At 46.7% G+C, this 24,413-nt stretch overlaps 1 protein-coding gene and 1 long non-coding RNA gene across 12 annotated transcripts in view; one reads left to right on the forward strand and one right to left on the reverse strand.

The window, feature by feature from the left end:
- The window catches only part of FBXO47 (F-box protein 47), a 293,552-nt gene that overhangs the window by 181,244 nt on the left and 87,895 nt on the right, over positions 1-24,413 (reverse strand). The window lies entirely within an intron of this gene.
- Positions 7,158-24,413, forward strand: part of LOC141086461 (uncharacterized) — a 31,792-nt gene continuing 14,536 nt past the window's right edge. Inside the window, exons 1-2 of the long non-coding RNA XR_012231593.1 lie at positions 7,158-7,466; positions 21,029-21,089. This is a non-coding gene — a long non-coding RNA (uncharacterized lncRNA). The remainder of the gene's footprint in view (positions 7,467-21,028; positions 21,090-24,413) is intronic.

Below are 24,413 nucleotides of genomic sequence, written 5' to 3' on the forward strand. Positions count from 1 at the left end.
CCTCACCAGCTGCCTGTGCTATAACTAAATAAATGAATGAAAAACCCAGCATGGGTTCCCTCTATTTCCTATAACCAGCCTGGCAAAACTCACAGCTGGGGGCTGCAACCCTCAGCTGTCAGTTTCAGCAAGGTTGGTTATCAAGAATAGAGGGGTCCCCACTCTGTTTTTTTAATTATTTAAATAAATCACTTAAAAAAACGGTGTGGGGTCCCCCCATTTTTGATAAACAGCCTTGCTAAAGCTCACAGCTAGAGGCTGGTGTTCTCAGGCTGGGTTCTTCATGAATTTATTTAATCATAGTGCAGGCAGCAAGTGAAGAATACCCCTATCATCCGCTCCAGCTGTCATTGTTCTTAGCGGCAGCAGGTGTACAGTGGGTACGGAAAGTATTCAGACCCCTTTAAATTATTCACTCCGTTTCATTGCAGCCATTTTTTTCTCATTAATGTACACTCTGCACCCCATCTTGACTGAAAAAAAAACAGAAATGTAGAAATTTTTGCAAATTTATAAAAAAAAAAACCTGAAATATCACATGGTCATAAGTATTCAGACCCGTTGCTCAGTATTGCGTAGAAGCACCCTTTTGAGCTAGTATAGACATAAGTCTTCTTGGGAATGATGCAACAAGTTTTTCACACCTGGATTTGGGGATCCTCTGCAATTCTTCCTTGTAGATCCTCTCCAGTTCCCTCTGTTTGGATGGGGAACGTTGGTGGACAGCCATTTTCAGGTCTCTCCAGAGATGCTCAATTGGGTTTAGGTCAGGGCTCTGGCCGGGCCAGGCAAGAATGGTCACAGAGTTGTTCTGAAGCAACTCCTTTGTTATTTTAGCTGTGTGCTTAGAGTCATTGTCTTGTTGGAAGGTGAACCTTCGGCCAAGTCTGAGGTCCAGAGCACTCTGGAAGAGGTTTTCATCCAGGATATCTCCGTACATTCATGTTTCCTTCAATTGAAACCAGTCGTGCTGTCCCTGCAGCTGAGAAACACCCCCATAGCATGATGATGCCACCACCGCCACCACCATGTTTCAATGTTGGGATTGTATTGGGCAGGTGATGAGCAGGGTCTGAATACTTATGACCATGTGATATTTCAGTTTTTCTTTTTTAATAAATTTGCAAACATTTCTACATTTCTGGGGTTTTTTTCAGTCAAGATGGGGTGCAGAGTGTACATTAATGAGAAAAAAATGAACTTTTTTGAATTTACCAAATGGCTGCAATGAAACAAAAAGTGTAAAATTTAAAGGGGTCTGAATATTTTCCGTACCCACTGTTCATACAAAGTAATGTACAGTGGGTACCTACACCTACCTACAAAACTATAAAAAGAAATCTGTCAGTGTTTTTTTGCGATGTACCGTAATCTGAGAGCTGCATGATGTATGCACAGAGAGCCTGATTTCAGCGATGTATCACTTTCTGAGTTTTGAGTTACTGTTTCAATAAAATCAGTATTTTATCAGCAGAAGATTATCACTACAGAACTAGGTGTTTCCTGTCTCCTAATCAACTGGTGTGCGAAACCCTGCCCCACCACTCATTAGCAGCTATCACTGCAAAGTGTACGCAGAAAGCTGCCATTCAGGGAGTTTGATGGGGTTATACAGGGCTCAGCACACACTGCTAGATTTGCAGCAGAGAAAACAGGGATTCTATCAAAATGACAGCATGCAATCCAGAGGCATAGCTAGGGTTTTGGTTCGGGTGGGGGGGGGGGGGCAAAACTTCTGAGTGGGCCCCTAACTAGGTAACCATGATTACAATTGGGTGATGGACCCTAATAGTGGATGTAGGAGAACCTCAGCAGATGACTGCGATGTTACTGAAAATAATCTCTATATAAAGAACATTGATATTACCGCCATATCGTCAGTGGTGAATACAAGTCCTACGGAACGTGTAAGTGATTCCCGCACAGTTATATATAGTGACTTACAGCTGATGTTCTGATGGAATCGTTCACATTTCCCGTCTTTTCCATCTGGCCCACACCGACATGACAATGTCTTCCAGCCAGGACTCGGCTGCAGAGATTACAACAAAGACACATTTCACTTCTCATATTTTCAGCACCGTCACCATCTTTCCCCAACCTGCACAAACTCCTTTTTCTGCTGATACCCCAATGCTGGGCTGCTGCTGCTGTACTTGACTATATTACTGCACCTACTGTGTGGTTCTGTGCCCTCTAAATTCTAAAGCAACCCTCTGGAATATAGTAATGCTGGGTTGCAAGTCCGCTAGAATACAGTGCCCACATTTTGAACCGCAGAAAGTAATAATACCCTCTGTGTGCTCTTTTGACATTCACAGTAGCCTGAGTTCCCCTATAATAAGTGCCCACTTTACATTTAATTATGTCCCGAGTCTCCCACCTGCGCAGCTCCCCTATACACAGTAAGATGCTCTCCGATACATAGTATAATGCCTCCTCACTGTATATATTGACCTCTTAGTATCCCCCAAACTGTTTGATGACTCCAATACTGCATGCTCCTCCTCACTCTCCCTTATCAGGCCGCCTCTCCCTATTGACTCTGCCTGATCGTCACTTGCATTCCTAGTGATTCCGGCCCCACACTTGCTGGCGTTCTCCGCTCCTTCCTCCGCTTCCTTCATCCCCGTATTACCCCCCATCCGTGTTACCTTCACCATCCTGTCTGTTTTTATGTGTTCCAGCCGTGCCATCCTGTGTTACCATCCTCCCTGTGTTCCTGCTGTGCCAGCCTGTGCCTTTGCCCTGCCTGTGCTCCTGTGTTCCTGCTGTGCCATCCAGTGTCTCTGTCCTGCCTGTGCTCCTGTGTTCCAGCCGTGCCATCCTGTGTCTCCATCCTGCCCATGTTCCTGCCGTGCCAGCTTGTGCCTTTGCCCTGCCAGTGCTCCTGTGTTCCTGCCGTGCCACCGTGTCTCCGTCCTGCTCGAGTTCCTGTGTTCCCGCCATGCCTGCCCGTATCTCCGCATTTCCTGATTCTGGTCTCACCACTCAATCCAGCTGCCTTGCCTACCACCAGTTTGGTCTCCCCCGTCTGCCCTGGGTACCAGCTGCCGCGGTAAAAGATTCCCCAGGGGAGGTTCGTTGCCGTGGTCCAGTGGGTTCACCCTTGGGGGATCCTCACAGTACGATCAGGCCATGGACCCTGCTGGTACCTCAGCAACCACCCAAAAGGAACTAGCGATCCTACGGGAGAATCAGTCCCGGATCATGGCCTTCCTAAAGACCATGGAATCCCAGCTATCAGCACTACAGCCCTCTGACCCCGGAAGTGCGTCCCAGCTGGCCAGTCTCCAGCAGGAGCTCGCCCAGCAACGCGATACTCAGGCTCATATTTTAAATTATATGGCTTCGGTGGATAACTGACTCCTCTCTCTCCAGTCTGCCGCCGCTGCCCCTGTTCAGGCTCTGGTTCCACATCCACCGCCCCGTTTAGCTAAGCCTCCGCGGTATGGTGGAGACCCCAGATTGTGCCGGGGGTTCCTTAATCAGTGCCAATTGCACTTTGAATTGCTGCCTCAGCAATACCCTACTGCCCGTGCCAAGGTGGCCTTTATGATATCCCACTTGGAGGGCGAAGTGTTGGCCTGGGTAAACCCCCTCTGGGAGAGAGACAATCCATTGGTTTCCCAACTCTCCACGTTCCTAGAGACCTTTCGCAAGGTTTTTGACGAACCGGGACGCCTGGCCTCTACCACCGAGTCCCTTTTTAATCTCCGCCAGGGTACTCTTTCAGTGGGCCGATATGCCATTCAGTTTCGCACCCTGTCCTCTGAGCTCAGGTGGAACAACGAGGCCTTGGTGGGAGCATTTTGGCGGGGTTTGTCTGCTCATATCAAGGACAAGCTGGCGGGTCGTGATACACCAACGTCCCTGGAGGATCTCATTTCCCTGGCGACTCGCATTGACTTGCGCTTCCAGGAGCGCTCCCGCGAGTCTGCCAGGGAGAGAAGACTCTCCCGCGTTTCTCTAGCAACACGCAGTCCCTCCGGCTCATGATTCGGCTCTACCTCCGCTGCCCCGGCGTCTGAACCTATGCAGGTAGATCGCCTCAGACCGGCAGAGCAGCGCCGCCAGGAGAGACTCGACAAGGGTCTCTGTCTTTACTGCGGCAGTTCCTCCCATCTTCTGCTCTCATGTCCGGTGAGGCCGGGAAATGCCTCCGCCTAGGACAGGTAAGAGAGGCCTCTCTAGGTGTTAGCGATACCTCTCTACCCTTGACCCTCTCTGTCCTGTTGAATCTTGGTTCCACCCGCGTCTCTGAGCTGGCCTATATTGATTCTGGAGCCGCCGGGAACGTCATCCAGCTCGAGGCAGTCAAAAAGTTGCAGATACCTGTCAGATCCTTGGAGTCTCCTCAGCAGTTAGCTTCAGTCGACGGCGCTGCCCTGCGGGAGGTCGTTACCCTGGTCACCGAAGAAGTGGAGTTACAAGTCAGAGCTCTGCATCGGGAGAAGATAGCCTTCTTTGTACTGCCCTCGCTATCCCATACGCTCCTCTTAGGCCTTCCGTGGTTAAGGACTCGATTGGCGATCTGGGGACATTCTTCGATGGGGTCAATCGTGCCACTCGACGAGTCTACTTCCCTGTGTGCTCCTTTGACATTCACAGTAGCCCGAGTTCCTCTATAATAAGTGCCCACTTTACATTTAATAATGTCCCGAGTCTCCCACCTGCGCAGCTCCCCTATACACAGTAAGATGCTCTCTGATACACAGTATAATGCCTCCTCACTGTATATATTGACCTCTTAGTATCCCCCAAACTGTTTGATGACTCCAACACGGCATGATGGCCCCCTCACTGTAATCTCCACTGTATGATGGCCCCCTAGATAGCCTCTGTCACGCCGACGCTCGCACCGCCGCCCCCCGTGCCCCATCATACTCACCAGACCGCGGCTTACCGGAGTGTCCCCGTCCGTTCTCCTGCCCTGACAGCGGCGCTTGCTTCCTCTCGGGTGCGCGCTCACTGCAGGCCTCGCCGCGTACGCGCACTTCCTCCCTTGTGAGCCGGCCGCTCCTCCCGGTCCTCTCTATGATCAGGTGGACCCTGACCCGGAAGCTCCTCCTCACTCTCCCTTATCAGGCCGCCTCTCCCTATTGACACTGCCTGATCGTCACTTGTATTCCTAGTGATTCCGGCGCCACACTTGCTGGCGTTCTCCGCTCCTTCCTCCGCTTCCTTCAGCCCCGTATTACCCCCCATCCGTGTTACCTTCACCATCCTGTCTGTGTTTGTGTTCCAGCCGTGCCATCCTGTGTTACCATCCTGCCTGTGTTCCTGCCGTGCCAGCCTGTGCCTTTGCCCTGCCTGTGCTCCTGCCGTGCCATCCAGTGTCTCTGTCCTGTCTGTGCTCCTGTGTTCCAGCCGTGCCATCCTGTGTCTCCATCCTGCCCGTGTTCCTGCCGTGCCAGCCTGTGCCTTTGCCCTGCCGGTGCTCCAGTGTTCCTGCCGTGCCCCCATGTCTTCGTTCTGCTCAAGTTCCTGTGTTCCCGCTGTGCCTGCCCATATCTCCGCATTTCCTGATTCTGGTCTCACCGCTCAATCCGGCTGCCTTGCCTACCACCAGTTTGGTCTCCCCCGTCTACCCTGGGTACCAGCTGTTGTGGTAATTGTTTCCCCTGGGCCTATCCCTAATGCTCCCTGTATAGGGGGTGGTCCACCTGGCCCGCTCGCCCAGGGGAGGTTCGTTGCCGTGGTCCAGTGGGTTCACCCTTGGGAGATCCTCACAGTCTCCATATAGTATAATGCACCAGATAGTCCTCAATATAATATAAAGCACTCCTCATAGGCCTCCATATAGTATAATGCACTCCCCATAGGCAGACTCTATATGGTATAATGCTGCCCCCATAGGCGGACTCTATAGGATAATGCAGCCCCCCCATAGGCAAACTCTAGCTTGTATAATGTAGCCCACATAGGCAGACTCTATAGTCTAATGCAGTCCACCATAGGCAGACTCTATAGAATAATGCAGCCCCCACAGGCAGGCTCAATAGAACAATGCAGCCCCTCATAGGCAAACTCTATAGTATAATGCACTCCCCATAAGCAGACACTAAAGTATAATGCAGCCCCTCATAGGGAGACTCTATATAGTAATGACGCCCCCCATAGGCAGACTCTATAGTATAATGCAACCCCCCCATAGGCAGACTCTATAGAGTCGGCTTTTATGCTATATTTGATGAAATACAGTATCACTAAGAACTCTGCATTACTTAAATGCACTTTTGCTTTTTATTTATTTAATTACAGCAGGGTTATTCTCATTTTGTCTTTTGTAGGTTTTGTATGCTTTATGGCCAATGTGAACATGCGTTTATATGGTGCATGTATACCAACTCAAACCAAGCTCAATTTTTGTGTTTTATTTTTCTTTGTATTCTGTGCAAGCTGGGGTGTGGCCTCCCTCTCCAGAGCTGGAAATTGTATTTAAAGGCTTCCCCCGACTGGTGTCCACTGGTTGGGACCTTGTCCTTTTGTCTTATTCACACACTGACGTCAATTTTAACACATGATAAGGTTTTTAATATTAGACAGTGTAGGACCACCCTGACCACAGAGTCACCTTGTCGATGGTGGGACGGCTTTTATGCTGTATTTGATCAAATACAGTATCACTAAAAGCTCTGTATTACTTAAATGCACTTTTGCTTTTTATTTAATTACAGCAGGGTTATTCTCATTTTGTCTTTTGTAGGTTTTGTATGCTTTATGGCCAATGTGAACATGCGTTTGTATGCTGCATGTACTATATACCAAATCAAACCAAGCTCAATTTTTGTGTTTTCAGACACTATAGTATAATGCAGACCCCATAGGCAGACTCTATAGTATAATGCAGGCTCCATAGGCAGACCCTATATAGTATAATGGAACCACCCCATAGGCAGACTATAGTATAATGCAGCCCCCATAGGCAGACTGTAATATAATACAGCTACCCATAGGCAGACTGTAATATAATGCACCCACCCAGGGCCAGCGTCAGCACCCGGCATAACCGGGCAAGTGCCGAGGCCCTGGCAAGACCGGGGGGCCCATTCACGCTGTCTGGCATACAGTGCGCCGCACCGTGCAGTGACCATCCGCCTCGCCGCACACACCTGGAAGATGTAGTGTGTGCGGCGGAGTAGATGTATCCTTGCATGCACTGCTACACCAGAGACGCTCCACACTCTCGCTCATCGCGGAGCTTGTCTACAAGCACCTTTTCCTCTATGGTTCTTCAGTTAACCGGTTGTGCATTACCCTGCGATCCCGGAAGTTCTGACATATTACCGGCGACCCTGAAAGGAGAGGTACTGTGTGAGTGTACTGGAGTGTACTGGACGTGGACGGCCCCTAGCTCGGCGGGAGGGTGAGCCTGGGCGGGGACTGCCGGCTCCGGGGCTGTAATGTGCAGCAACAGAGGGGGATGGCCGCACACTATGAGGACACGGCTGTGTCTGCTGCAGGTACGTGGTCACACACAGCCTTGGCATGTCAGATTGTGCAGTAAACATGTAGGTCACGCCTGCACCGTGTAGATCCATATGCAGTGTGATGCTGCTGTTCTCTGTTATCAGCCTCAGGCTGGGGAGAGACTGACCTCTGGCAGGACAGCACCCTAGAGATCTCTAGATGGGTCTATGCAGGGTCCTCTGGGCTGGTGGCGGGGCCCTGTGACTTGCTCCAAGATATGTATATTTTTTTGTTACCCTTGTATGTGAGTCAGGATTATTCCTTGTGTGTACCTTGTATTATATATAGTCTACGTCAAGACCGCCGAGTGAGGGTCTCCTGACCCAAATGTACGTTTTCTACTTCCTAAACGTGATGACTTGAGCATTTGGACCCTCACTGATCAGCAGAACAGAGATTTTTAGCCACATTAGAAATTGGAGCAGCAGGTCGAGTGCTCCATTCATTCTGTATAGGGCTACGGGAAAAATCTCAGAGCAGTGCTTGGAAATCCCATAAGAGATTAGAGGAGCTGCCGCTACTTGGACAACCTCTTTTCAATTGCCATATTCCCCTTTTAAAAACAAACTAACAAAAAAAGCAGCCTGCACTCTCCTCGGGTGCTGGTGCTGTTCCAGCGATGGCTGAACTGGCGCTCACATGACCTTCTGTCCCGCAAGCACTGGAGCCAATCAGTGGCTGCGTCACTCTCCCTTCCTTCGGAAGAAGCTTTTATTCTGAAGTGGTCGGAGCTGCTGCTCTCTGGCTTTCCTTGAATGTCAGCTACATTCGACAAAAAGGGAGAGTAAAGCTGCAACTGATTGACTGCAGGAAACCCTGGGAGAGCCAGTGCAGTCAGGGCCGGCGTTACCACCTGGGCAAGTGCCAGGGTCCTAAGCAAGCAGGGGGCGGTCCACTCGCCGTTGTGGACATCGGAACGCACTGTGCCCCCCCGTGCTTTATACTGTTTGAAATACTTACCTCTCCTCGTTCCCCATTGGCTGTGGGTCCGGTCTCTTCAGCGTCACATCTCTGCAACATCTGAGGGTGCAATGACATCACTACAGCATGCCCACTGCATTGGGCAGTGCAGAGAGACAGAAGAGGCTGAGGACACCGGAGCTGAGGAGACCGACGCTGCAGCTAGCGAAGAATGAGAGGTAAGTATTTGATTATTTATTTTTTTATGTATGGAGCCCATTCTCTATGAAGCATTATATGGTGCCCATCATTCTTTATGGAGTATTATATGGAGCCCATTATTCTGCATGGAGCATTATATGGGGCCCATTGTTTTGTATGGAGCAACATATGGGGCTCATGATACCGTATGGAACAATATATGGGGATCATGATACTGCATGGAGCAATACATGGGGCTCATTATACTGTATGGAGCAATATATGGGGCTCATGATACTGTATGGAGCAATATATGGGGCTCATGATACTGTATGGAGGACTATACTGTCCAGTCTGAGATGAAAACTTTTGAGTCACCCCCAGGGCATGCACTGTGCGCTGCGAGGATTCACTGGCTTCTGAGCTATTATAGAATGTACAATAGATAACACTCATGTTACTGTAATGTAAGAAGTAAGTGAAACCTTTGTCATTGTACTATACCTATATTTTTCTGCTGTATCTGTGCATCAAGAGTCGTGGTATGTGTTAAAGGGGCCCACTGAGACTTTTTCGCTCGGGGCCCACCAAAACCTCAAGCCGGCCCTGCACCCACCCATAGGCAGTTTCTAATATAACGCAGCCCCCCCATAGGCAGACTCTAATAGAATGCAGCCCACCAGAGGCAGACTAATATAATGCAGCCCCCCATAGGCAGACTCTAAAATAATGCACCCCTTAGGCCTCTATAGTATAATGCACCTCCATAAAAAAATAAATAAATCCAATACTCACCTCTCTTTCTCCTGGTTCCTCCGCTGCTCTGAGCTCCCGCATATCTCTGGACCGCAGACGCTGAGTAATAACATCGTCACGCCCGCTGTCAGTGTCTAAATCAGGGACGTCAGACGCTGACCGGGGGATGATGAGAGAGGGAGTGTAACTCTCCCTCTCTCATCAATGCGGTCAGCTGTATCGGCATCCAGACAATACAGTTGAACCTGCAATGATGGGCGGGAAGGGAGTCCACTGCTGGCACCGCCCCCCCACCTGCTCAGGGGTCTCATAGCGGCCGGGTAGCAAAGCAGGGAGATCGATTCTCCCTGATCTGTCGCAGAAAATAACTGTATCGGCGTTCAGCAACAATAGCCTAGCTCTGGGTGGGCCCCATCAGTGCGCAGGGCCCCTTCTGCCCCCATCGGTAGCTACATTACTCATGCAGACCAGCAAGTGACACATTGTTGGAATTAGGATATCATCCCCTACATCACGCTACTCTCAGATTACATGTAAAAATCTGCTAACACATTCCCTTTAAATAGTAATTAAATGTGAATACATGAGTCATGCACGAGGAGTAATCTTTTACACCCCAAACAAAAAGAGAACGATAAATTTATACGTATTATTGGTAACTGCGACAGACGTTCATGGGAAGTACGTAGGATAATCAGCAAATATTGGGGAATCTTGAAAGCTGATAGCGAGATCTGTGACTTTTTACCGGATAAGCCTGCCATTACCTATAGAAGAGGTAGATCCATTGGGGATCAATTAGTGCACAGCCTATATACTCCATTAACAAAAAAGAACACCTGGTTAGATAGGTCTGTGGGAACCTTTAGATGTGGAGGCTGTTCCTTCTGTAGGTTTATTTGAGGTTGGGAAAGATTTCTGCAGTGTATCTGTAGGGAAGGAGGACTGACATACGGATCTGTCTGCAGCAGGAGGGCAAAGGTATAGTGTATTGTAGGTGGACTGTTATAGTGAAAGATGGGAAACAGCTGGAGATAAACAGAAAGAGTGTAATATTGGAGTTTGACCACAAGAGGGCAGTGGAGAGTTGTGAGAATAGGACTAAACAGCAGCCATTGGCTAAAGAAACTCGCAAGTCATGGGGGGCGGGGTTACCAGAACGAGAAGGATAAAAGAGGGAGAGAAGGTTCTGGAAGGGTCCGTCAGCGAGAGGAGCACAGGAGATCCGCTGAGGAGAAAAGACAGGAAAGAAGCTCCGGAGGGGACTAATAGCTGAGACGGTCACGGGGGGGTGGCCCAAACGACAGAAGCCGCAGAGACAGCCTGGGGGTACCACAAGGTGGACAGACTCGGATTGGTGAAGCGCTGCAGTAGATAGGCCTAGGGTGGCTGCAGTGAAAGGTCCGCGAGGGTCGTCACACGGAAGTAAGGAGAAAGTGAAGGTACCCTGTGTGCGGAGAGTGTGAACTGCTGTCGTGTGTTGCTGTGGTCGTCGTGACGATGGCTAATAAAGAAGACATGTTGGATACGATTCTGTCTCTGTCTCAAGTCTGTTTGCGGCAAGAATCGGGCCACCGCCATGTCGGTTACCCTACCTACATATCCACGGGCAGAGATTGTCGGAACAGACATTTTGCCAACTGTAAGACGAGTGGGGTGATCTATTTATTTAAATGCTCATGCCCACTTAATTATGTGGGCAAAACGAACAGAGAACTAAGGAGACGGATCGGTGATCATGTGGGTGACATACGTCATGCCAGGGACACCCCAATTTCCAGGCACATCAGAGAGGTACATCAGGGTAATCTGGACTCATTTTCTTTTTGTGTCATTGAAGTGATCACTCCATCAATACGACGTGGTGACTGGAATAAGAAAATCCTACAAAAGAAATTAAGGTGGATCCATAGGTTGGAGACGGTGTCTCCAAAGGGTCTTAATGAACAAATGCAATTCAACTGTTTCCTTTAAAGGCATGACTTGATATATATCTTTTGCCTCCAATGCTTCCTTACCCTATTGGACTTTAAGTTATTTGCCCTCCGCCCCATGATCATCGGCCTGAAGTGGCCATCATGGCTATATCTGCACTTACTATGGGTATATTATATCTATTGTTTCCGCAGATATCGTGCTGGAAAGAATTTTTGTTATTTTGGAGCACAATGTGTGATCTGGTCTGCTTTGAGATTTCATATGCTATATGAATGACTATATCTTGTAAACGAGAGTCATCTATTTAGTCAAATTGTCCCATTGTAAGGTAGCCCCACTATAGTACTAAGCCTATGATGGTTCAATCTTTGTGTAAAATATCACTTGTTATACTAGAATAAATGGGATGCCAAAAGTATCGCTATTGAATACGGGGCGTATTATTTCTATATTCCGATTTAATATATCCATATAGATCATATGCCCAGGAGATAAATATTGGTTTTCCCTGGGCACCAATGGGATACTTGTATGACTTTGCTGTGGCCTATCAGATTACTATGTGTGTATGGCATACATGCGATATAGAGATGGCAGGCATGCGCAGTTCACTATTTGAAACCTATTTTGGCCATGGGTATGGATGGTTGGATGGCCGGACATACGCACCTCCGTTGTTAGGATAGCGCTATGCAGAGTGTACCGGACATGCGCAGTTCATTGAGTGAGTCTTCATATGAGATGGGTATGGGCATAGGGAGGATGCAATTCCGGTCCTGCGCACTGTAAAGCGGCATGATGCTGATAATTAGCTCATGCGCAGTAGTGCTTCCAGGGCCCTACACCTCCCATTGACAGTATCAACGCACGGTAAGACGGCTGATATAATTCCAGTTTAAGTTATACACACCTTGTTGCCCTCCCAAAACCGAAAGCAAAACACAGCGAACAATCATCTGATGTGCATGTAAATTAATGGGCCGAGACACAGGCCATACCAGCTGATTCATTCTCGGCACTTTATAAAATGGCGGTCAGTGATCACAAGCTTTAGGCATCATACTGGAGCGCCCTCACACGCCAGGGCAGTGAGGTACTCGGTACCGGGCCGTTTGATCTTCTCAACGGGAGTTGTCAGGGCAGCGGTGACCCGATCCGTGGCCCTGGGGCTCCATTGTCAAAGGGGTTGTTTCAGTGTGCTTATGGTGATGAAGGTTTGTAAGTCATTCGTGACACCACCTGTGGTATTTGGCAATGAAGATGTTAAGCGGACGCTGCAGACAGATCCTCTGGGACAGATGGTGGGGTGCAGCAGTGATGTTGTCATGATCCAGGACGGGGCTTCGCTTTGACCCGTCCTGATCAGACTGGGGGTTAATTGTTCTGCCTCTCTCTGGCAGAGGGCGGCTATTTAATGCTCACTGGACCTAGGTCCGGTGTCAGTTATACTCCTAACCTTGGCTGAGTTAGTTGACCTTGTGCGTACGTGTGCCTTGTGCCTGATATCTTGCTTGCTTGGTTTTGATCCGGTTCTGTCCCTGTTACGAGTTCTGCCTGTCCCTCTTGTACTGCGCTACCTCTCGTGTATGACTCTCTGCTTGTGACCCGACTTCTCTCTGCTCGTCCCCTTGGTACCACGTCGCCCTCTTGTGTATGACCTTTGGCTTTGTCTGACCACCCATCTGTTTGTCCCTCCTGTGCCTCGTTTGCCCGTACTGTGTGTGACCTCCATTTTGCCTGACTCTGAGTTGTTGTATGGTGTCCTGTCATCTCTGAAAGCAGGACGCTAAGCCCCTCCCCCTTGCAGTCACATGGCCATAGGTCCTGTGCCAGCTTGCTAACTTCAGTGTCCTCAGGTCCTGTGCATCTTTACTTTCCGGCGCTGACAGGATCCTGACACCGATAGTTTGAAGCACGCATTGTCACCTCTGCTGCCCTGCTCCACAGGTATCTTTTAGCACTGTTTCTGTACTCAGGACACACGCACTGGCTCAGTGAGCGAGTGTAGTGCGGTGTTCCTGACAGATGTTATAGCCCTCCACATGCAGGGCTGTAGTCCCAGGGCAGTGTAGGTGAAGTGACACGTAGATGGTGTAGTGTCAGGCGCAGGGGATGTAGTGGTGCTGAGCAGGTTGGCGTAGGAATAAGTGGAGGACACCAGGGCATGCAGTTCCAAAGCTTTACTTAGTCTGTTGTGGTACAGGTGCCCGCATCCGTGCCGTGTCCTCCGGGGCAGGAGCTCAGTCAACCTCCAGGCAAGATGAAGTACTCCCTTCCAACACTCCACCAACATGTGCCTTTTCTAAACGTCTCCTCTTATAGCGCCTTTAAAATGAAGTACTCCAGCACTGAGTTACACTGGGGTTCCTCGTGTCCGATGTTCTTATGAACTCTACTTGTACGGGATACAGCAGTAACCTGCTTCGGGGACTCCTTGCTACTAAGTCCCGGCTCACTATCGTTGCTGTTGTGCCCCCAAGTCTTGTGTGGGAATAAAGTGGTGACTACTTCTATTCCTCCGGTGTCTGCTGAAGGACCATTAGCATCCATACAACCTCGGGGACCGGACCCCGGCCTTGCGCTGTGAACTTGGGAAGGGTTCTAATCCAACCCTAATCTTTAGTTCTCCTTACGTTCCGTACAAATCCTTTCTTTCATATGGAGAATCAGGCTTTCGTCCTAATGTCTCTTCCCTGTGCCAGCGGACCCAGATCACTGAGGTCGGCTGCAGCACTTCCTTCATCCATCCCTCTCAGGGGATCTTCTTTCTCAGACTGACTAAACCCTAAACTCTTCCCGCTCTTTTGAGTGCAGACTAAACTCCACCTGCCTCCCAGCACGCTTCGTGTTCCAAGCAGGGAGCCACCAAAGGGTGCTTTGCTACACTACTATGTTGTGTGGGATGCAGGTGTTGGAGCGTGGTCAGGTGTCTCCACCTTACCTGGATGATGGGGTACCACACCCAAGGAGGAGGTGCAGTACCTCTGTGGCGACTGAACCCTCAGGGGCGCCACATAACCATTAGAGGGGACTGTCCCAGGCTATCGAACTGCATCTCTTATCATTACACACAAAAGCTAAGTACTCCATTTCATCTTATTACTCCTGATGAACCTCGGAAGCGGGGAAACGCGTTGAGTTTGTTTTTGGAGTTATTTTTGTTTTGTTGCTTATTTTAGTACCGATTTGATTATGTAATAAGCTGTATGTTTTCAGATAAACTTTTGGAGCTAAGGTTGGGCCACTGAATTGGTTTGTGCCATGAACCGTATGATCACATACAAATGGGGCCTTTATATCTAGAGTCCACCGGTAGAATTAATGCTGCTCTGTTTTAAAAATCAATTCTTCTTTTGTGGTGTGAACTGTATGAACACAGTCAAACTATACCAATTTGGGGTCATGAACAACCCCTTCTATTTTTCATTTTTTATGATTGGGTTACCTAACCCTTGTGTGTTGTAAATTGTGTGAGTTCATGCAAATCATATATTTATATCTATATACTATAGATTGTTATGGACATTTGCTTTCACTTTCTGACTATTATATACGGCTCAGGTGAATTTTTTACAGGTATAGGGGTTTGCTGTGTATTGGTAAATCTATCAGTGACCTGTGTGTCACATGCTTGGTGAGAGACTTGGATTGGCTAAGTTATATCTGGTTATGTTTGTCCCCATAAACTTTACACTGCTGGAGAACTTCACTGAACAATATCTTAGTCCCTGAGTAGGATATCAGATATATCAGATCTTCAGTAATATAGGTACTAAGAAAAAGAGGATTCATTTAGAATATGGACAAAGAAAGAATAATCGATCAAAATTTGATAGTCTAATCTAGCAGAGCAGTATCCTTGAAGATAAGCCAAGATTTTATTTTAACCATCTTATTCTTTCTCACCTAGTGTTTCAACTCTTTAGCACATCCCTGCCACTATAGGGCCCTATAGGGTTAGCAGGGAGAGCCGTCGTGGAGTGGGGGGGCCAACTGTGCAGGTCCTAGGGCTCCAACCTCTGCTGCCAGGAAGGGACACACAGGCCAGTGTAGGGATAGGCATCTGCCCAGGGTGTTCATTCCTTTGGGTATGATGCAATACTTATTTTAGTGTCATTTATTTTGTATTTTTGTAATAAAGTTTTAAACTTCTGTGAAACAGAAGCCGCGGAAACACCATCACGTGTTTCTCAACGCAAGCAATGACCAGCCAGGTTTTGGCATAGGTGGTTTCCTTCATTGGAGACTGCCCTTCCCGTGGTTGTTCCTTCCCGGGCAAAGACCTGGCTGGTCATTGCTTGCGTTGAGAAACACGTGATGGTGTCTCCGCGACTTCTGTTTTGCATGTTTTACATATTTCCCATAAGGGATGGGGGCAGTGCTCTAGAATCACTGTGTTGAGAAACACGTGATGGTGTCTCCGCAGTGTCGGATGTTGATCTCCATGAGTTCATTCATCCTCCTTTTCATAGTCTTTTTACTAGGCATTGCTCCTACCAGCCAGTTTCCTACTCCACACTGATGAGGGGCAATACCCCGAAACAGCTGTATGTGGATGGATACCATGTTTTGGCATAGGTGGTTTCCTTCATTGGAGACTGCCCTTCCCGTGGTTGTTCCTTCCCGGGCAAAGACCTGGCTGGTCATTGCTTGCGTTGAGAAACACGTGATGGTGTCTCCGCGGCTTCTGTTTTGCATGTTTTACATATTTCCCATAAGGGATGGGGGCAGTGCTCTAGAATCACTACGTTGAGAAACACGTGATGGTGTCTCCGCAGTGTCGGATGTTGATCTCCATGAGTTCATTCATCCTCCTTTTCTTAAACTTCTGTGAAGCACATGAGGGTTCAAAGTGCTCACCACACATCTAGATAAGTTCCTTAGGGGGTCTCGTTTCCAAAATGATGTCACTTGTGGGGGGTTTCCACTGTTTAGGCACATGAGAGGCTCTCCAAACGCAACATGGTGTCCGATCTCAATACCATGCGACCAAACAGTGGGTTACCTGCATATATGGGGTATCAAGGTACTCAGGACAAATTGGACAACAACTTTTGGGGTTCAATTTCTCTTGTTACCCTTGGGAAAATAAAAAATTGGGGACTAAAAGATCATGTTTGTGGAAAAAATATAATTTTTTATTTTCACACCCGGGCATTATAAACTTTAGTGAAACATCAGGGGATTCAAAGTTCTCACCACACATCTAAATACTTTCCTTGGGGGGTCTAGTTTCCAAAATGGTGTCACTTGTGGTGAGTTTCCACTGTTTAGGCACATTAGAGGCTCTCCAAAAGCGACATGGCGTCCAATCTGAATTCCAGTCAATTTTGCGTTGAAAAAGTAAAACTGCTCTCCTTCCCTTCCGAGCTCTGCCATGCGCCCAAACAGTGGTTTACCCCGACATATGGGGTATCAGCATACTCAGGACAAATTGCACAACAATTTTTGTTGTCCTATTTCTCCTGTTACCCTTGGGAAAATAAAAAAATTGAGGGCGAAAACATCATTTTGTAAAAAAAATATGATTTTTTATTTTTACGGCTCTACGTTATAAACTTCTGTGAAGCACTTGGGGGTTCAAAGTGCTCACCACACATCTAAATAAGGTCCTTAGGGGGTTTAGTTTCCAAAATGGTGTCACTTGTTGTGGGTTTCCACTGTTTAGGCATATCAGGGGCTCTCCAAACGCGACAAGGCGTCCAATCTCAATTCCAGCCAATATTGCATTGAAAAGTCTAACGGCGCTCCTTCCCCGCCATGCGCCCAAACAGTGGTTTACCTGCATATATGGGGTATCAGTGTACTCAGGACAAATTGTACAACAATTTTTGGGGTCCAATTTCTCCTGTTACCCTTGGTAAAATACAAAAAAATGGATCTGAAGTAAATTTTTAGTGAAAAAGTTAAATGTTCATTTTTTTTAAAAATATTCAGGATTGAGAGTCCTCAGTAGTTGATACCTTTTAATGGCTAACTGAAAAGATGGTAACACATTGCAAGCTTTCGAGACTACTCAGGTCTCTTCATGAAGAGACCTGAGTAGTCTCGAAAGCTTGCAATGTGTTACCATCTTTTCAGTTAGCCATTAAAAGGTATCAACTACTGAGGACTCTCAATCCTGAATATTTTTCTATCTACTGGCTAACACGGTACAAAGATATACATTTTTTTTAAACATTCCAGAAATTCCTGTGAAGCACCTGAAGGGTTAATAAACTTCTTGAATGTGGTTTTGAGCACCTTCAGGGTGCAGTTTTTAGAATAGTGTCACTTTTGGGTATTTTCTATCATATAGACCCCTCAAAGTGACTTCAAATGTGATGTGGTCCCCCCAAAAAAATGATGTTGTAAACATGAGAAATCGCTTTAACTTTTAACCCTTATAACTTCCTAACAAAAAAAATTTGGTTCCAAAATTGGACTGATGCAAATTATACATGTAGGAAATGTTAATTATTAAGTATTTTGTGTGACATATCTCTATGATTTTAGGACATGAAAATTCAAAGTTGGAAAATTGCGACATTTTCAAAATTTTTGCCAAATTTCCGGGTTTTTTTGGACACATAAACGCAAGTCGTATAAAAGAAATTTTACCACTATCATGACGTACAATAAGTAACGAGAAAACAATGTCAGAATCACCGAGATCCATGGAAGCGTTCCAGAGTTATGACCTCATAAAGGGACAGTGGTCAGAATTGTAAAAATTGGCCTGGTCATTGACATGCAAACCACCCTTTGGGGTAAAGGGGATAATAGCCTAGGAAGAGACCATGGATATTCCCACCCTTCCAGACTAAAAACATTAGCTCTCAACCGCCTCAGAAAAGCGCATCCTTAACATGCACCAAATCTGGCACTTACCCTCGCTCTTCCCACTTGCCCTGATGAGGTGTCAAGAGGGGTGCTAGTTGGGGATGTTGATGTCACCTTTTTATCGTCAGATGACAACAAGCCCAGATGTTAGTAATGGAGAGGCGTCTACAAGACAGGGACAATACTAAGGCCTCTTTCACACGTCAGTGTCTCTGGAACGTGTGGTGACAGTTTTCGCACGTACCGGAGATATTAACACATGTAGACCCATTCAAATGAATGGGTCTACGCACACGTCAGCGTGTTTTCATGGACTGTGTGTCCGTGTGCAAAACACGCAGACATGTCCGTTTTCACCTGGACACATGGGTTGCAAAACATGCACGGACGGCCGCCGGGAAGTAGCGCTACTGTAAGTCGCTGTTCCCCGGCGGCTGGTGCTGAACACAGCTGTCATCATTTTCCCCTGCTCTGCCGTGATCTGCGCGAGCAGAGGAGAATGAATGAATGAATGAAAAACTGACCTACTGTGACCTCAGGACCGTAGAAGAATGCGAGTGATGAGGTCACTGTGACAGAGCTTGAACTTCCGTGACGTTTGCCACACGTGTGCCGCACGTAGTACACACATGGACACATGGATACTGTTATCTCCGGTACTGGTTTTTCCGGTACCAGAAATATCAGGACGTGTGAAACCGGCCTAACCCATAGAGATAATGTAGAAAAAAAACACACATCCAGAATAAAGTCCTTTAATTGAAAGAATAAAACAGTCTCCTTTATTGAACCTAAATTAAACCATACTCACGTCATCGCACAGTCCACTGAAGTCAATGTCTCCTGAAACAGAATTAAAATAATAAACAACCATATTCCTCACCTGTCTGCCAAGAAGAAGATAATCCATTTGACCAGCGACGCGTCTAGCTGTACTAATTATATACACTGCTCAAAAAATAAAGGGAACACTAAGTTACCACATAGTAGATATTACTGAATGAAATATCGCAGCTGCAAATCTTTATTCATTACATAGTGGCATGCGTTTAGAAGAAAACATAAAAATGATCAATGTAAATCAAAATTAATATCCCATGGAGCTCTGGATTTGGAAGGATACTCAAAATCAAAGCGGAAAATCAAAATACAGGCTGATCCAACTTCAGTGGAAATGCCTCAAGACAAGGAAATGATGCTCAGTAGTGTTTGTGGCCTCCACGTGCCTGTTTGACCTCCCTACGACACCTGGACATGCTCCTGATGAGTCGGTGGATGTTGTCATGAGGGATCTCCTCCTAAACCTGGACTAAAGCATCCACTAACTCCTGGACAGTCTGTGGTGCAACATGACATTGGTGGATGCAACGAGACATGATGTCCCAGATGTGCTCAATCGGATTCAGGTCTGGGGAACGGGCAGGCCAGTCCGTAGCTTTAATGCCTTCATCTTGCAGGAACTGCAGACACACTCCAGCCACATGAGGTCTGGCATTATCCTGCATTAGGAGGTTAGGGCCAACCGCACCAGCATATGGTCTCACAAGGGGTCTGAGGATCTCATCTCGGTACCTAATGGTAGTCAGGCTACCTCTGGTGAGCACATGGAGGGCTGTGCGGCCCTCCAAAGAAATGCCACCCCACACCATTACTGACCCACTGCCAAACCGGTCATGCTGAAGGATGTTGCAGGCAGCAGATCGCTCTCCACGGCATCTCCAGACTTTGTCACGTCTGTCACATGTGCTCAGTGTGAACCTGCTTTCATCTGTGAAGAGCACAGGGCACCAGTGGCGAATTTGCCAATCCTGGTGTTCTGTGGCAAATGCCAAGCGTCCTGCACGGTGTTGGGCTGTGAGCACAACCCCCATATGTGGACGTCGGGCCCCCAGACCATCCTCATGGAGTCGGTTTCTTACCGTTTGTGCAGACACATGCACATTTGTGCCCTGCTGGAGGTCATTTTGCAGGGCTCTGGCAGTGCTCCTCTTGTTCCTCCTTGCACAAAGGCAGAGGAACTGGTACTGCTGCTGGGTTGTTGCCCTCCTACGGCCCCATTCACATCTCATGGTGTACTGGCCTGTCTTCTGGTAGCGCCTACAGCCTCTGGACACTACGCTGAAAGACACAGCAAACCTTCTTGCCACAGCTCGTATGGATGTGCCATCCTGGATGAGCTGCACTACCTGAGCCACTTGTGTGGGTTGTAGAGTCCGTCTCCTGCTACCACGAGTGTGAAAGCACAAACAACATTCAAAAGTGACTAAAACATCAGCCAGAAAGCATTGGTACTGAGGTGTGTTCTGTGGTTCCCACCTGCAGAACCACTCCTTTATTGAGGGTGTCTTGATAATTGCCAATAATTTCATCTGTTGTCTATTCCATTTGCACAACAGCATGTGAAATTAATTGTCAATCTGTGTTGCTTCCTAAGTGGACAGTTTGATTTCACATAAGTTTGATTTACTTGGAGTTATATTCTGTTGTTTAAGTGCTCCCTTTATTTTTTTGAGCAGTGTATATTAGCTAATTAAACCCACCAATGTTTATCTAGGTATAAACAGCAAGTGTTGGGTCCCGTACTTAACAATCCACATTTCATTTCTCATCTTTGAGTGGACGGTCTGACCTTTCTTCTGCTTTTACAGCAACTACTGAAACTAATGAAAGTACAAGACTCCTTGACCACTCGTATCATCCATATAAAATGAGTATGGTGTCTTTGGCTGTCAAACGAGATAATAAGGTGATTAACCTGAGCCAACAAAAGCTCTTTGATGTTGATCTGCAGCTTCTCAGTAGAGGCCTCTCTTTTTCACCTGCATGCAGTTTTAATCTATTTGACACCATTAAAGATTTGCATTCATTTGCGAGGTGATTTTTATTTAAGAGACATTTTTTTTTTAACAACGATCTTCATTCCTTGTTCCCTACATAGGAGGAAGAAGAGGCACTGAAAATACTGGAGGAGTTGTCTTCTGAAAATATCTACGAAGGAGGTAAGATTCCTCCCTCGATCCGCCCGCGCTCTGGTAAGTTCCCTCCATTATCATTGTGCGCCAATATAGACCTATTTGTCCAGGTGGTCACGGAGGAATTATATAAAATTCCTAAATTCATCTATAATGATAATCTGACACAGGATGAAAGGTGCAGGTTGAGATTTCTTCAGGAGATGCCAGATGTCATTATAAAACCAGCTGACAAGGGTGGTAATGTCGTCCTATGGCCTATTAATATGTATGAGAGAGAAGTGTTCCGACAATTAAACAATACTACCTGTTATAGGAAACTTACCTACAATCATCTCTCTTCATATTGTTCTCAATTGGATATTATCCTTACAAGATCTCTACAGGACGGCATTATCACCAAAGAATTGTCAACTGCACTGGTTGTTCCTGAACCTACAATCTCGACTCTGTACCTTCTTCCGAAGATTCATAAAAATCCCTCCGTGCCACCTGGAAGACCAATTGTCTCTGGCAGAGGGAACTTTCTGGAGAACGTTAATAGGTGGATTGACTATCACTTACAACCTCTGATTGCTAATCTCCCCTCCTTCCTTAGGGATACAAGTGATATGCTGCGCAGGGTCGATGGGTTATGCCTTGAGGGTGACACTCTACTAGTTTCAGCAGATGTTGAGTCCCTCTATACCAGTATAAGACACAGAGATGGCTTGAATGCTGTGAGATATTTGCAGCTCCAGGTGACAGCAATGAGGGCGGTGTTTGAGCCCTCATATGCTAACCTCTTCCTGGGGCTGTGGGAGAGGGACCTCTTTTTGTCAGATGAGAGGGTTTCAATGTGCCGTATTCCTTTTTGGATGTGGTACATTGACGACATCTTCGTCTGGCATGGCACACCCATCGACCTTGAGCAGCTGATTTCCATCCTGAATGACAATGACCTCAACATCCGTTTGACCTTTGTGTATGATGTAAATTCTTTAGATTTTCTGGATGTTACCATTAAGAGGGACTCTGCTGGGTTGCTGCAGACCGATATTTTTAAGAAGGCAACCGCTACTAACTCATTGCTCCATGCATCTTCTGGGCACCCTGATCACATGATTCGAGCAGTCCCAGTAGGACAATTTCTACGGCTACGCTGTATTTGTTCTACGGACGGTGATTTTTTTGCATAGAGCTGAGGAACTCCGTCAGCGATTTTTTGCACGCGGCTATAGCCGCAGATCAATCAAGAGGGCATTTAACAGGGCCAAGCATGCATCCCATCAAGATCTCTTACACAGATCAAAACCATTGGTGACATCTATTAAGGATCAAAAGGTGAGGTTTGTCACCACTTTTAACTCTCGGTCTAACAGGGTACGTGCAATTTTGCAAAAAGCATGACCCATTCTTAGGGTTGATCCCATCATTGGTAAATTCATCACTGAAAGGCCATCGATGTCTTTCAGGCGAGCTAAAAACTTGAGAGACTATCTTGTCTCAAGTCATTTCTCCGGCCATCAACCATCTACATTCTTGGATAGTTTCACTGTTAGGGGTGGTTGTGTTCCGTGTGGCCGTTGCGTCGCCTGTCCCAAAATTGTCCATTGCGATTCTTTTACCAATTCAGATGGTAGCAAGACATAAATGATCAGACAGCGTATTACGTGCACAACAAGATACGTAGTCTACTATGCTACTTGCCCATGTGGCTTAATTTATGTTGGACTGACAACACTTCAGTTAAAAGTCCGAATAAGGGAACATGTTTTGGGGATCCAGGCGGCGATCGGCCATACGGACACTTCCACCCTTAAGACAATACCATGCCATTTTAAAAACTTTCACAATAGTCATGGCACCCTACTAAAAGTACGTGGTATTGATGCCCTGAGGATAGACATCAGGGGTGGTGGACTGTCCAAGAGGCTAGGTCGACTTGAGGCAAGGTGGATCTGGCAACTCAAGACCACGCAACCACATGGCCTAAATGAGTGCCTCTCATTTGCTCCTTTTCTCTAAATCACTCACTTGCTGCATTATCTTTCAGTGATACTGATTCTGCTTTGTTCTAGTTTTAGCGTATTTTAATTATGTTATTTTATTTCTAGTGACGATATCTATCGCTTTTCGTTGTGTTGTTGAGTGTTTGAAAACTTTGGAAAAACGTCTGGTTATTCTTTCCATCATGAAGAGGACGTATCAGCCTTATTTTTTACTTCAACCGTGAAGGAGTGTTTTCATCCATATACATGAATTCTTCTAATTCTATGGTCCCTTGCAGTTGCTAAGTGGCATCTGTTTATATATCACTGCACTCTGTTTATTATTATATATTATATACTATTTATTATTATTTATTATATTCCTGTATATGAGTGTATATATATGTATACGTTTGGGCAGCTCTTTTGACCATTATAATGAACAAACTATCTGTATATTTTCCCTTGGCTGAATATAGGACTATAATGAGCTCTTCTTTGATTCAATTGTTCCATTTCTCTCCAATGCTCCCCCTCTTTTTTTGCTTGGCTATTTTTAATGCATATTAATATATGATGTATTATACCATATATTGTTTTCTCTAAACATATGGCATGCCCCATTTCTAATTTCATGTTTTGTTTGTTTTTTCCACTCATTAGTATACATCCTTATGTTTTCCCTCACTTTTGTCCTTATCCAATATGGCCGCCGCATGCCGATTCTCTACTGCGCATGTGCGGCTTTGCCCTGGTTCCGCTTCCTTCACTTCCGCCCGCTGTCCGGCGTCTGACCTCACGGGGACCCGTGCTTATGTCAGCGTCAGCTGCTGTGGCGATAAGGGGATGGGGGGCGCGACCACGCGTGGCCTATGATCGGCTGCAATTTTAAATAGGCACCTATAAATAGCCATAGCGCTGGCAACACTATATGCCCCCTGACGAAGGAATTTTCTGAAACGTGCGATGGTGTAGGAGGTGGACAGCGTGGTGTCTCCATCCACAACCCTGGTATGTGTTTCCCTGCTTGGTACCTGTTTATATGGCCATAAATAGTATGCTGTCTGTTACTGGTGCATGTCAGCCTGGATACCTTTCTATGTACTTGATATAATGTGGTGTTTGTTCATCTGATTACACTTAAAGAGACTGGCTGTCTGCTACTGGTACATGTCAGCTTGAATAACATTCTATGTACCTGACATATAATGTGTTAATTGCTTATTTGACTACAGCTAAAGAGGCTGGCTGTGGTTTGTGCAGTCAGTCAGGGTTACCTTTCTATGCACTCTTTATAATCCTGTCTTAATCTATATGCTGGCCATTTGTACATTTGTATAGGGTCCTTCATACAATTCTGATGGTATTATTTAGGCTATGT

The sequence above is a fragment of the Dendrobates tinctorius genome, unplaced genomic scaffold (assembly GCF_039654945.1).
Source record: "Dendrobates tinctorius isolate UK_male_01 unplaced genomic scaffold, ASM3965494v1 ptg000032l, whole genome shotgun sequence".
NCBI classification, from domain to species: Eukaryota; Metazoa; Chordata; class Amphibia; order Anura; family Dendrobatidae; genus Dendrobates; species Dendrobates tinctorius.